The sequence below is a fragment of the Crocodylus siamensis genome, chromosome 2 (assembly GCF_052110815.1).
Source record: "Crocodylus siamensis isolate JL-2025a chromosome 2, ASM5211081v1, whole genome shotgun sequence".
Classification (NCBI taxonomy): Eukaryota; Metazoa; Chordata; order Crocodylia; family Crocodylidae; genus Crocodylus; species Crocodylus siamensis.
The window spans coordinates 49047978-49061802 of record NC_143396.1 but is presented as its reverse complement, the minus strand read 5'-3'; the positions used below and the strand labels follow the sequence as shown (position 1 = coordinate 49061802).

The following is a 13825-nucleotide window of genomic DNA, read 5'->3' as shown; positions in this document are numbered from 1 at the left end:
GGATTTGGATAGTCTGATATGGCCCCATGCTGCCACACCCTGACCCTCCCTGGCCAGTTTAGCATACAGAGTCATGTTTTCTGGCCTGCATGGCTCCCCACAGGTTCAGTAATTTGGCAGTAGAGGAACATTAAGTAATACTGACACTGCTTCCCCACCATCAAATTCTTGGCCCCGTGGGGAGCCCCATGGGCTGGATGACACAGCACCACAGGCTGGATTTGGCCCAGAGGCCAGAGGTTGAGCATCAGGGCTAGGGACAGACATTCAAAAAGCCTGAGCCTGAATTGATTCAAACTTTGCACATTAGTCTAACCTGAAGAACTTGAGCCAATTTGCAAGTGGATAGATGTTCACCTTTGAATCAAGAAATGCAGGCACATGCCTGCAGTGGCTTAGGCGAGAAGCCAGGGGGTGTTAGAGTGAGCCTTCCCTTCCTTTTCACATTGCTGAGCTGAGGAGGAGCGTGGCCAGGCCCCAGTAGGACACTTTCATTAGGGAGGGGTTAAACCCCCACCCTGCCTGCACAGTCCCCAGCTGAGGTGTGCCAGGAAGAGCAAGCAGCCCTCTCCAGACTTTTCCTGGCTTGCTGCTCAAGGGGCAGGAGTGTTGCCAGACCCTGACCTCAATAGCACTGTGAGGGAAAGATTCGGAGGGGGGTGGGGCGGAGTGTAGGGAGGACTGCTTGTGTGGAGTGCATGCATCTGTTGATGATACTGAGCTTTTCAATCTCCCTCTCTCCCTGCTTTTTCATACTGTCTGCAGCAAACTGGCATTCAGAGGGCCCATGGATTGCAAAACAGGTCATTTCTCACACCTCTGTCCCCACTTGAACACTGACAGATTGCACTTTTGAAGCCAGTAGGCAGCTTATCAGCCTATTAAGAAAGCAAAGCCTCTTTCATTATTTCCAGCTCTTCTTAAACTTTTTTTTCCCAAAGAAGGAGCAAAGGGACATTACTAGCTGACCTGTTGATTAGCTCCAAAAAGCTGTAAGCAGACACTGCCCTGTCTGCCTTTGTCCCAGTGAGTGAAATTGGAGACACACACACACCCCCACAACCCACCGGCCCTGCCCAACTGAGTTGAGTCTGGTACTGCATTCAACCAGGTATATCTTAAATCGGTTTTGGCCATTTTGAAACTTGTTTATGTGCACTGCACTTATGTTTTGTTACAGGTTTAAACCAGTTTCTGATCACTTAAATTGGTTTATTTGTAACTGCTGTCCCTAGTGGTCTATTTAGATTGTAATTTTTTTGTAGCAAGGATGGCCTAATAAAATGGAGCCTTGATCTTTGTTGTGGCATCTGTAATACAAATAATGTTATAATTAATGTGGTATAGAATTTCCTGTATGTTCTTAGACTGTAATCTTAATTTATATGTAAGTTGTATTGTTTTTCTTTGTTTGTACTGGGTAATTTTTAAGTTTAGCTTCACTTGGTAGAAATAGTATTGCAACTGACTTTCCTCAGGGTCAGTAGCTGATTTTACTGATTTTCTTTTTCCCTGATAATCACATTAACATTTTTTAATTTCAATGATATTGTTTGAATTTCAGTCTATTTACTGTGGATATTTTTACAATATCTTTCTGTCAAACTGGGTATTCAGTACCTCAGGAAAACCAGCCCTCAAACCCTGAATTGCTTTTGGCTTGTGTTGCATTTTTGCCCTGCAGGGGTCTTGTAAAAAGGTGCTCGAATTTCTCTTATTTCTGGCCCAATATAAGCACTAATATTTCTTGGCATAGAGCTGGAGTCTAACTGTAAATATTATATTGGTGAGTGGGGTATAATTTATTTTGCCAAGCAAGTTGCAGTCCAATGTAATCAGGAGACCATAAAAAAGACATAAAGCTTTGCATAGTTTCCGATCTTAAAAAAAAATAAATAAAGCTTTACTTTATTGCTTGAGAAGCTTTTAAAAGTTGTTCAATTGCTTAGAACAGCAGGGAAACAGGTTTTTTTTATTGCTCTTATAAGCCAAGGTACTCCACCATGCTTGCTGCTTCTATGCTAATGTGCTTGTATATTGTTTAGGATTTTCATAAGGAAAACTTGCTTCCCTACCTTGTCCAGGAAAATGTGAAAGATGTTGTTCTGAATAAAGTTGGAGTGATGCTATGATAGTAGAATGCATTTTTTATAGACAAGTTATCTGCTTCCCGGAAAACTGCTGAGTATCTTTGTTTTGAAGACTAGGTATTTTATATAATTTCTGAACAATAGCCATTATTTCCATACAAACTACAAGCAAGTAGTATTTCACGTTTTCCTTGAATTAGAGATGGGAACTTGCCTAATTTCCACATAGGAAACCCTGAAAAACCATTCTGGGGAAAATTCAAATCTTTACTAGTTCCACTTCCTCCTACAGTTCATGTCTTCATATATTGTTTATTTAATGTGGGACATATTTTTGCTAAAACACCTTTCTCATGGAAGAAACTAATAGTATTCCTATTTGTTGTAAGATCCTGGGTCAGAAGAAGAACTCTGGGTAGGAGAAGGAGCAGAGATCCCTTTGAAAAGCCATTACCTTCCTTCCTCTCTAGGAAGGGGGGTGTGTGTGTGAGAAAGACAACACTTTGGCCTTTATTCTTTTGTCATTGACTTAATTACTTGAAACTTTGCAAAGGGTCAGAGTTAAGCAACATAGGGCACATCTACACAAGCCACTAAGTGTGCAGTAGATTAATTCTACTGTGCATTAGTGCGACAGGCAAAAACATGCTAATTAGTCTACTGCGCATTAGCATCGCAAGAAGGTGTGCGCTGGCGCTACTGCACAGCAGCGCCAATTGCAGCATGTTAAGTTAGTACCTGTTATTACAGGTAGTAAACCTAATGCGCTGCAATTACATCATATTAATGCACATGTATACGTGCCCACAGACAGCTGAATAAGCTATGAAAAAAAAATTAGATCAAACAGCTTGTATTTTTTTTTAAAGTATATAGGTGTATTTGCCTTAGATTTGCAGAAGGTCTTAAGCACAGATCATAAAAAAGCAGAGCTGGAAGGGCCCTCAGGATATCATCAAGTCCAGCCCTGTGCTTAAGGCAGGACCATCCCTGACAAAACCATCCCAGTTGGTGTTTGTCTAACCACCTCTTAAAAACTTCCAAGCATGGAGATTCCACAGCCTGTCTGGGTAATTTGTTCCATTGCTGAGGTACCCTTGTAGTGGTATTGCCATCATCATAATCATTGCTATCATGTACTGTATAGCCCAGTGGTTTGGATCAGGGCTTCCAGCTTCTGAGGGGCTGGGAGTTGTATGCTCTTAGACCTCATGCCCCCTCTTTACTACAGGGGCTTCCCTGCTGCACACTCTCCCTGTATGCTGTTTTCCACACTGTGATTTCCTTCCCTCCCTCCCCATGCCATGTGGGTACCCCAGGCTGTGGGGTTCTGGACTCCCCTGGCTGCACCATGCTGCACTGCCCTGCCCCTCCCCCATTAGCAGCAGCAGTAATGTGGGGGAGCAGCAGCTGGTGGAGTGGGAGCCCACAGGCGGTCAGTTGGAGAACTCAGGTTTTGATAGTTGGCTGTGATGTAGGGGCATTTATACACGTACCTTTTTGTCCTGTGATGTGCTGGAGATCCAGTGGATTGGATCAGACTCAATTAATCAAGTCTGTTCAGCGTGAGAGTTGACACGCACTGTGGCGCATTGCGTGTAGTTGTATAAGTGGCAAAATGTGTCAGCATGGAGAAAATGGCAGTGGTGCTCTTTTGAATGAAAATGCTTTTGAGGCGTTTTAGTTCAAAAGCATGCCACCGCCATTTTCTTAGCACTGATGCACATTTTGCTGCTTATACAAATGCATGTGCCGGGCAATTTTAAAACCGCCTGGCATTGCGGTGCAAGCATGTGTACAGATATCCCATGCTACCCCGATTTGAAACCCTGCTCTGCCCGATTCAGAACAGGCACTGTCCTTCCTGCCAGGAGAGTGCCCTGCCTACTGCACTGTTGGGTGTTCTAGAGTGACTGTCTCCTGCTGAAGCTGTCATTTGTGTGAAATAATTGTGTTAATTGAAGTATAGAGAGTATGTAGTAGAGAGTAACACATTAAAATACATTCATAAGTTATTGTTGTTTGGCTTTTTTCTTTGGGGTATTTTCATTCTTTAGCATAATAGGACATTTGAGTTTGGTACCTTTACTGAAACAAAGGTTACATTAGCAAACTACTCATTGAAACGATGATTAATTTGATCACTAAATATTCTGGAAATTCCAGTGTTAACTGTACTTATGAGTAAGCATTAGTCACCCCACATAGCAGAGTAAGACAGAGTCTTAGAGCAGACTTTGTATGTTCCAATTGACAGACATTTTTCAAGTACTTGTAGTTGGAGTAGTGAATTCTCTTCCCCTCTTATACTGACTCTTTTCTGGTGGCATCAGGTAAGTCATTTTGACATGATTAGCAGTGTTTTTGAACACCCATTTCAGACAGCATGTCCTTTATCCAGGGATCCTTGTTTTCTTGGTTTAAAAATCCTGAACTCTGATTAACACCCCCTGCCCATCCTGCCCAAATTCTCTGATTTAAGAAACCCCAATCCAAGTTTTTCTGCAATTAAAATGAAATGCCACTCTGTATGTGTGTCTGTGTGTGTGGTGTAGTCCATCTGTCTGTCTGTCTATCTGTAATGTTCTTGGGGGGGCAGGGCTCCAGCCAGTGCTGCACATGGGGCAAATTGCCTGTCAAGAATGATGGCGGGGATGGAGTCCCACCATGATGGTGGGGATAGATGGTGGGGGGTAAGAATGACAGCGAGAATAGAGTGTTGCCATGATGGAAGGGACAGAGTATGGGGGGGCGGCATGGGGATAGACACAGAGGGGGTGGGGAGGGAGAGAATGATAGTGGGGACAGAGCACCACCATGATGGAGGGGACGGAGCAGTGCTGGCCTCACCCTCCCCCCAGCCCTGCTCCGTGGTGGCGGTACGGTGCTGGCCTCGCTCTCCCCTCCATTTCCTCTGTCCCTGCTGTCATACTTGAGAAGCAATTTCCCTGTGTGTGTGTGTGTGTGTATCAGTAAAATGCAGTGTTTTGATATTTTTATTAGTTTAAAGACATTTGAAAGCCTGTCAGTGCCGTAGTAATAATATAATAAAATAAAATCTAAATACACATATGTTTTAGCATTTATTTTGGTTTTTTTTGTCATGAAAAATTAGAGCTCCTCCTGCCCCCTTCACCCACCAGGACATGGTTCCAGCAGAAGCTGTCCCCTTCCCTCTGCTTTGTGGTGCTGAGCAGCCCTGATATGCTGGTGCCTTGCCCCTGCCCATACCAGTGCCCCTCACTTGGGACCCACAGTCTCCTGGCTCTGCTGGGGCTCCTCATTCCCAACCCACAGCCCCCAAATCCTACCCACAGCCCTGCTGGTGTCCCTCATTCGCAACCCATAGCCCCTGCTGTATGAGACCCCCTGCTGCCAGGGCTATGGGATCAGGGCCAGGGCCCACAGCCCCCTGCCCTACCCTGAACCTGGCTCTTGTGCATGGGAGGCAGTGCTTATCATGGCTAGAATGGAGCAGGAGAGGAAGCAGGCTTCCCACTGTGGGGCTTGAGGCTTCCTGCCCTGCTGCCACTCCCCAGGGGCCTTGGTGGCCCAGCAGAGCCCTGTGTCGGCCACACTGCCATGGCAAGATGCCCCCTGCCCACACAGCAGCAGGGGGGTGGGCACAACTCCATGCTGCCACCACTGCCAATCCCACTGCTGCTGGGTGGGCAGGGGGTGTGCCTTTCCATGGCAGTGTGGCTGGTGTGGTGCTCTGGGCAGTGGCAGCAGCACTGAGTCTCTCCACCCTGCTGCGCTGGGTCCCACCTGGTGGGTCATGGAGCCCCCCCCCAGGGACCACAGCAGGGCAGGGAGTCCTGAGTCTGCAGCAGGCAGCCCAGAACCGCCCCGACCCTATGCAGAAATCTGGGGGGGCATGTACTCACCCACAGATTCATAGATTGTAAGGGGCTGGAAGGGACCGTACAAGATCATTGGATCTAGCCCCCCCAGACAGGATCCCCCTGCCAACCCTGCCTTACTCTCTCCCTCACCATCGGGACCTCAATTCCTACCCCCACCCCTTCCCCACTTACTGACAGGCAGCAGCAGGAGCTCCTCTGTACCCCTCCCTGGCTCCATTGCTGGCCATGTGCAGATGGTGCCCTCTGCATCCTGCTGCTCCCAAGCAGCCCCTTGCAGGCTGGAACTCTGCCAGCCTGCAAGGGGAATCCTGTGATTTCCTGCACTTTGTCCTTTAAAGGGGAAAATCTGTGATTTTTTTTTTTTTTTAAAGGCGAAAACTCAATTTTTCTGTTAAAGGAGAAACCTGTGTTTTTGTGTGGTGAATGGAAAACCTGGATCCCTGTTCATCACATTCCAGGATCAGGCTTTGACTCAATTGCTTATCTGTAAAATAGGATGGGAGGACAATATCTGAGCCCTGTTTATTGTAAAACACTTCAGTGTCATTGATAAGATTAGGTAAAGGTAAAGTCTTATTTTTATGCATTTCTATTTATTCTGTTCTAATTGTGATACGTATATTTCTGTGAAAGACAGCTCTGTCAAGACCTCTATCCACAGAGCAATATTAGCATGGATGTAGCGACAGCACAGTCTTTTCAGAAGTCCTCATCAGTGTTTTTCCTGCATGCCCTAGAGGGACGCACTACTATCACTAACATAGTCGTTCAGTTTCCATGACCATTTTGGTGACTCTGCTGGGACTGGCAACAAAAATGCTGGCTGAGATGGTAATGGTTTTTGTTTTTTGTTTTTTAACCTAGTCACTCAGAATGGGACTGAAGCTAGCAACTTGTTTCACTCAAACTGATGTTTACTTTCAGCCACGGCCATTTTGAAACAGTGATCCCCCTCGCTCTGGGTAGTTAATATAAAGGAAGATACGGAGCAGTTTGCCTCTGTTACCCGTTTGCTATAGTAGTTATCATAAGATAATTCTCTGTGAAATGTATTGATTTTCTCTTCACTTTCTAATGAGCCCACATTTTATTAATTTGGGCTGAAATCTACCTCTCTCGATGTAATTGCTGCCCTTCATCAGAGTGGAAAGGGAACTTAGCCTTGGTGGTGTTATCTACATTTACTTTTCTCCAGATAAATGGATGACTTTGTTTCCTGTCAACTGAAGAGTTCTTTGAACAGGAAAAAATATTCTTCCAGAAAAATGTCTGCTGTTGCATCATATTTAGTGCTGGAAATACTAGTTGTTTGCTGATGGAAAATGTTATTCACAAAATCAGTACAACATGACTGTAGAGCTTGACTTGCATCCTATAGAAGCAGCACACAAATAGACAGAAGGAAGGAAATCAAACCCTAGGGGGATTCTTGCTGTCTGCCTGTACTTCTGCTTCAGGTAAATGACGGTCAAGGTTCTCTCTCTATTTAATGTTTTGAACTTTCTAGCTGTAACACATTGCCCTAGTACAGTTTTGCTACTGGGGGAAGATGTAGCTGTGGTGTAAGATGAGGCTCAAGCATTTTCACTACCTGGTACTTCTTCCTTTCAAACAAAGTAAATTGCTTACTATACCGGTAGGGTTCTTTCAAACAAACAGGACAGCAAACCAGATCTCACGGGAAAATCTGGAAAGGGAATTTAAAAACAAATTGCAAGTCACTGAGCACTTGCTTAAGCTTATTGTTTGCACTCACTAAACCAGGGGTGGGCAACTATTTTGGGCAGAGGGCCACTTACCCAGTTTTGGCAGGATGTTGAGGGCCGCATGAGTAGCCCCGCACCTTGACAGGTGCCCCGCCCCCTGGTCACCATCTTGGGATCAATGTCCCAGGGCCAGCACTGGTGGGGTCCAAAGTGGGGTGCAGGCTGGCAGGGATCTGTGGAGCTGGGTTGGGCTGCACCAGCAGGGAGAGTGGGGAGCTGGCCTGGCTTCATAGAGCCCCTGCTGGCTGGGAACCCGTGCTCCTGCCACCCTGCTCTGGGCCCCACCAGCACTGGCCCTGGGACACTGCTGCAGGCCCTGTGCTCCCACTGGCTCCCCACTCATTCACACCCAGTGCTCCTGAGCTCCATGGTACAGGCAGGGGGCAGTGAAGAAGCTGGTGCTAAGCATATGGAAAAGTGGCCCCTTGCCCGCCCCATGGCCGGTGCCCCATGCTGCAGGTGCTTGCAGCCAGCCTGGGGCTGCCTGTGCCTGGTCCGGATAGCCCTGCACGGGCTGCGAGTGCCTGCAGCAGGGAGTGCCAGCTGTGGGGCAGGGCAGGGGCTGCTTTTCTCCATGCAGGGAAGGAGCCCAGGGAAAACTGGGGTGGGGGGAGGGAAGTGGCCCCTCCCATGCCTGGTGCCCCATGCCACAGGCGCTTGCAGCCCACATGGGGCTGGTTGGAGTGGGCACAGGCAGTCCCATGTGGGCTGCAAGCAGCTGAGGCATGAGGTGTGGAGGGGCTGCTTCCCCCTGCACTCCTTCCCTGCCTGGCTGCCCCCCTCCACTGCTTACCTGAGCTTCCTGCACTGGGGCAGCCACGTGCTCCCAGCCCAGAAACCCCGGCTGGGATTCTGGCTGGGGGTCCAGGCCGGCGGGGTGGCCCTGCTGTTGTTGGAGCCTGCTGGGCTTCCCCTGGGTCCTACTGCTCTTAGTTCCTGTCATTTTTTTACAGGAACCAGGGTCAGAGAAATATTAATTTTCTACATTTTTTTAGGGGCCCTGCGGGCCGGATAGAATGGCTTTGTGGGCCAGATGTGGCCCATGTGCCGTATTTTGCCCACCCCTGCACTAAACTCAGCTTCTATCTTTTTCAAGCTTAATGCAGAACTTTCACATAGATCACAGTACAGTTAAACAGTCATACAGGATGTGGCCAGAGGTGCTTTTGAAACCACACTCCTGGTGCTGTTGCACCTTTAGGGGTGCTCTTCAACCCCAAAGTCCTCTCTGATGTTTTCTGATTGACAGCTGAGATGTTCCAGAGGTCACTTCCTGGATCATTGGTGCCTCAGCTATACCTGCCTTACCTAGGTCTTGCGAGCTCTCAGCCGATGGAATTTTGCCAGCTGGAAGAATTCCATGGTTGTCTGGCCATGCATTTAGAAAAGATGGATACCCCCTTCCAGAGAAGAGGCCTGTCTTTATAGTCTGATACTCTGAAATCACACTTATACTGGCAATAAGTGAGTTATACAAGATAGCAAAGAAGATGTATTATAAAAACAAGCATAAACATAAGAAATCAGTTACTATATGTTTAAGATACATAGAGGTACAAGAATGAACAAACGAAAAGAAATATCAGAACAATAACCTGTTTTCACCCTGCACTTTAAATCCAAGAATTCACTTTCTACTCAGTCCACTAATCAAAGGACTCTAGTTTGTCCTGGCATAGGGAAGCACTAAAGACAAAGACTTGTTCTCCTGGCAAGGGTTAAGTATAGTGTCTTATCTGTATTAACATGCATTATCCATTGGATTCTTGGGGGAACCCATAATAACACACGCTGCCCCTGAAGTGCAGGCTCACCAGAGTAAAAGTCTTTCTGATCTAATTATGACCCACAGAATATTTGCACCCTTTCAAACATGACAATTACTAGTCCAGTATCCTAAAGATACTTTTTCTCACATAATTTCCCCCACTCTGAGAAATGTCCTTCTAGTGTTATTTTTAGAGGTATGTTCCACTGAAATAGAAATTTATCGTGATCTGAAAGGGCCTGTTTGATGACTAAAGAAACTCACATCAGGCACTAAGTCTTAGGAGTCCCTTCTGTTATTATTTCGGCTTTGAGCCTTTCCCAGCCATGAAAAGAATTCTTGTTTAGGGAGCTGCACTTGACACTTGTTATAATGCGCAATCCTGGTCCTGTTATAGCATAAGGAATACATTTTATATCAAATGTGAGAAAGCACAAGAATGATACAGTGAATTTAGCTTAACGCCCCCTATTTCCATACTAGTAAAACAAGCTCAAAGCATGCATGAAACCCCACAAACACCTTAAATTATAGTGGAGTCTGTGACAGCGTTCAATACCAGAGAATTTGTTCTTTCTGCAGGTGCAGTTTTTTAACGCCATGAAAATGTATTGGCTTTTTCTTAATGGAATTTTTCTGAATTAAATCCTGGAAAGATGAAACCCAATATGTAAATTATAAACTGAATACCATACTGCAACTAGTGACTTGGTTTTTAAATTCAGTTTTGTTTTTTTCCAAGAGACGATGGATATTTTTCTTTTTCTTGCATGGATGCATCATCCTTACAAACAATTCATTCCTTCTTAGTTCATATCTTATACAGTTTACCAGTTCGTGTGGTAGGGAGTGCAGGAAGGGGACACAAAAAGTCCTCTGTGACTCTGTGCTCTTTATATTTAAAACAATTTACTCTGTGTTAAACTTTTGATGAAATGATTACAGAACATTAAATATATAAGATCTGATTCATCACCATATTTGGGTTATTTTAGTGATTTCAGTTGACTTGCATCAGCATGGAACTTGAATAGCACCAGTGAATTGAGCTGATAAAGTATATTGGACTTCTAAAAGAATGACCGAAGGTTCATCCCAGCATGTCTGGTGCATGTTAGAAATATGATTGCGAAGAAAGAAAGACTTTGACTCATGCTGTGGTCACCTTCAAAAGAAATTCCTTTAATTGAAAAGTTATAAGGAAAAACAATCATTGTGACAAACTTTCTAGCCTAGTTGTAAGATGCCAAGATGTCAGTGGGCACGTCTACATGTGCAATTAATATGAAGCAATAAGCGCTGGAGTTTCATTCTGTTTGAATGTGCGGGTGGGACCACAGCACATTGAGTCAGGGGACCACAGCACAATTCACAGGGGGCCTAGGGGACCAGCCTGCTACTCTGGAGCAGCTCCCCTTGGCCCAACATGCTGTGGAGGGGCTGACTGGGGCACAAGGGTTCTTTAGTCCACTAACAGGGCTAGCTAGCAGGCAGTCCCCACACTGAAGCACCTTTGTGCCCCAGCCAGGGCAGCATCTACAGGTGTGCTACTGTGGACTTTTTTACTCTGCAGCAAGATGGTACAGACAGTCTTCAACTTATGACTTTTTGAGTTATGGTGAATGGCACTTAAGATGTTTATAAATTGACACCCTGTTTCGACCATCTGACGTGGGTTTTGACTTTACAATTCCGGATACCAACTGGACGCAGCTGTAAGTCTGGTGTGACAGAAGGGGAGGGGGAAAGGGAGGGGTGTGGGGGGCAGATCAAGGCACCCCTGTGGTGAGGGAGGGGTTGGGCGGGGCAAGTTGCTCTTCTGGCAGCTCCTGCCACTTGTTTGGGAGGGCATGGGTGGGGGGGCGGCGGTGTCCAGGTCTGCGCGCCCCTGATCGCCCAGCCAGAAGGCATAGCCTCCACTCCCAGCACAGCCTAGTGCAGCCCTGCCTGCCTCGCCCTGCGCAGATCTGGGGGCCCCCCTGTGTCCTCTCAAATGAGTGGCAGGAGCCGCCAGACGAGCAACTTGCCCCAGCCTCTCCCTCACTGGGGGGGGGGGGTCTTTATCTGCACCCCCATACGTCAACCCTTCCCCCTCCCCTTCCTCCTCAACAGATTTACCAGCTGGATGCAGCTGTATCCAGCATCATAAAGGAACCAATCCCACACTTACAACATTCCTATGGGAAAATTGGTTCCGAGTTACGACATTTTGACTTAAGACATGGTTTTCAGAAACCAGTTGCGTTGTAAGTCTGAGGACTACCTGTACTTGTGTTTACAAGCACTGTCCTGCTGTGGAGTAAATTAGTTTATTCCAGGCTAATAAGGGTGCATATGTAGATGCTGAGACATGTAAGCTGTGCAGTAAGTCTTGTGTAGACATGCCCAGTCTTGACCTGTGGCAGTATGTCTTAACTGTACACTCTGTGGGATAAATATGAGAATACAGGGCTGAAGAGACTTCCCAAATACTTGAATCCAGTACACTGCTGCTGCAGGTAGCCTTGTCATTTAATTCCGATAATATATTTAACAGCTTTCACCTTGAAACTAGCTGGGGTTCTTGTGTTCATTATTCGTATTCACTGGATCATAGGAAAGTAGGCCTAGAAGGAACCATACAAGGTCATCTAGTCTAGCCCCTTGATCGAGGCAGGACCATTCCTGCCTAAACTATCCCAGCCAAATGTCTGTCCATCCTGCTTTTAAAACCTTCTAAGGACAGAGATTCCACAAATTATTTATAATTGCTGTTCAAGTATTAGAAGCCTGTTATTAAATCCCACCTCAGTCTTCTCTTCTTCAGCTCTTTCACCTTTTCCTCATCACTCTTGCTCCCGGGGCCCTAATTGTTTTTATCACTGTACGCTGAACTCTCCAATCTCTCTATACCTTTCTTGAGGTATGGGGCCTATAACAGGACTGCTGTTACAGTCATGTGGCTCCTGTCCTGTCTTGTCCTAGGGTCCTCTCCTTTCCTTCCCACCTGCCACACCTTGATGTCCTTAGTTAATTTTGGAAAGGGAAGCTGCCCAAAGGCCGTAGAGCAAGTCCTGCCTTGTCTTGCTTCCAGCAGGTTCTTCTTGGACCCAAATAATCCCAGTCCAGTTTTCTCACTAAATGATCCCCCCTGCCCGTATGTGCCCCAGGGCACTTGCTGCCTTGTAAGCTGTTCACAGCCTCTGACCTCCCTTACAGCTGTGCCCATGTCTTGCAGATGTTACTGTTCAGTCACTTCCCCTTGCTGGGGCCTCAAGTCTTCCCAGCTTCCGCCCCCTTCCTCTCACTGGGCTTTCTAGCCCCAGCACACCGTGTTGGACCTGGCTGCCTGGCTCCAGCTCTTGTCTCTCCTACTTTGTGGTTTTAGGCCCCTGACCCTGGTCTTGCCTTTCTAGGCTTCAGGCCCCTGACCCTATTTCTTGCTTCTTGGGCTCCTTGCCCACTTAGGTTGGGGCCCCTGGCCCTGGCTCTAGCCCTGCACTGGGTCCTGGCTATACCCTGCTCTGGGTGCTCCCTCCAACCTGCTCAGGGCACTGGGTTCACTGGCCTGGTCTGGCTTCAGTCTGGGTTAGACCTCAGCCTTGCTCTCAACTACCAGCCTGTTTACCCAAGCTGATTCTGGGCCTTGAGTCTCCAGCCCCTGGCAAAGCTCACAACACACACACAGGTCCCTCAAGCATTAGTGGCATCTCCTCTCACCCCTAATAGTTCAACTTCTGGTCATAACTGTAACAAAAGAACAAGCCATTTTGGCTGTAACACAGGCTTCATAGTATCTTAACTCAAGCAGCAGCTCCTTGGCTGACTTCTATAACTTCCCCTTACCCTGAGTCATATTTTCTTTTAAGTCAGCAGCACTGTGTGCCTGCCCCAGGGTAGCCCAAGCGTCTACCAAGGGTTCTACTGCATCTCTCCTGCTTTGCAGTGCCTTTGTTTACACTGCAGGGGTGGGCAAAACACAGCCTGCGGTCTGGATACAGCCCACCAGGCCAGTCTATCTGGCCCACGGGGCCCCTAAAAAATTTAGAAAATTAATATTTAGCTGCCCCTGACTGCCTGATATGTGGCCCTCAGTGGCTTGCCAAAACTCAGTAAGTGGTTCTCCGCCCAAAGTAATTGCCTGTCCCTGGTTTACAGTCTCCAGGTCAGGCTCCCTCCCTGGCTCAGGCCCTGGGTTTATATTCTTCCCCAAACCCTACCCCTTTTTGGTTAGATGATTTCTCCCTGCCACCTGCAAGGGTTTTCTTTTTGTTTTTTTTATCAGGGCCTGACATCTGGTTTCCATGGGAGCTTACAGTCACTGTTCCAACTGAGTTATTGTCTGGCTATTCTCTA

General features: G+C 46.9%; 1 protein-coding gene across 17 annotated transcripts in view; it reads left to right on the top strand.

Annotated features, from left to right (window-relative positions):
* APBB2 (amyloid beta precursor protein binding family B member 2) overlaps positions 1–13825 on the top strand; it is a 291766-nt gene that overhangs the window by 48911 nt on the left and 229030 nt on the right. The gene's annotated exons all lie outside the window — the stretch shown is intronic.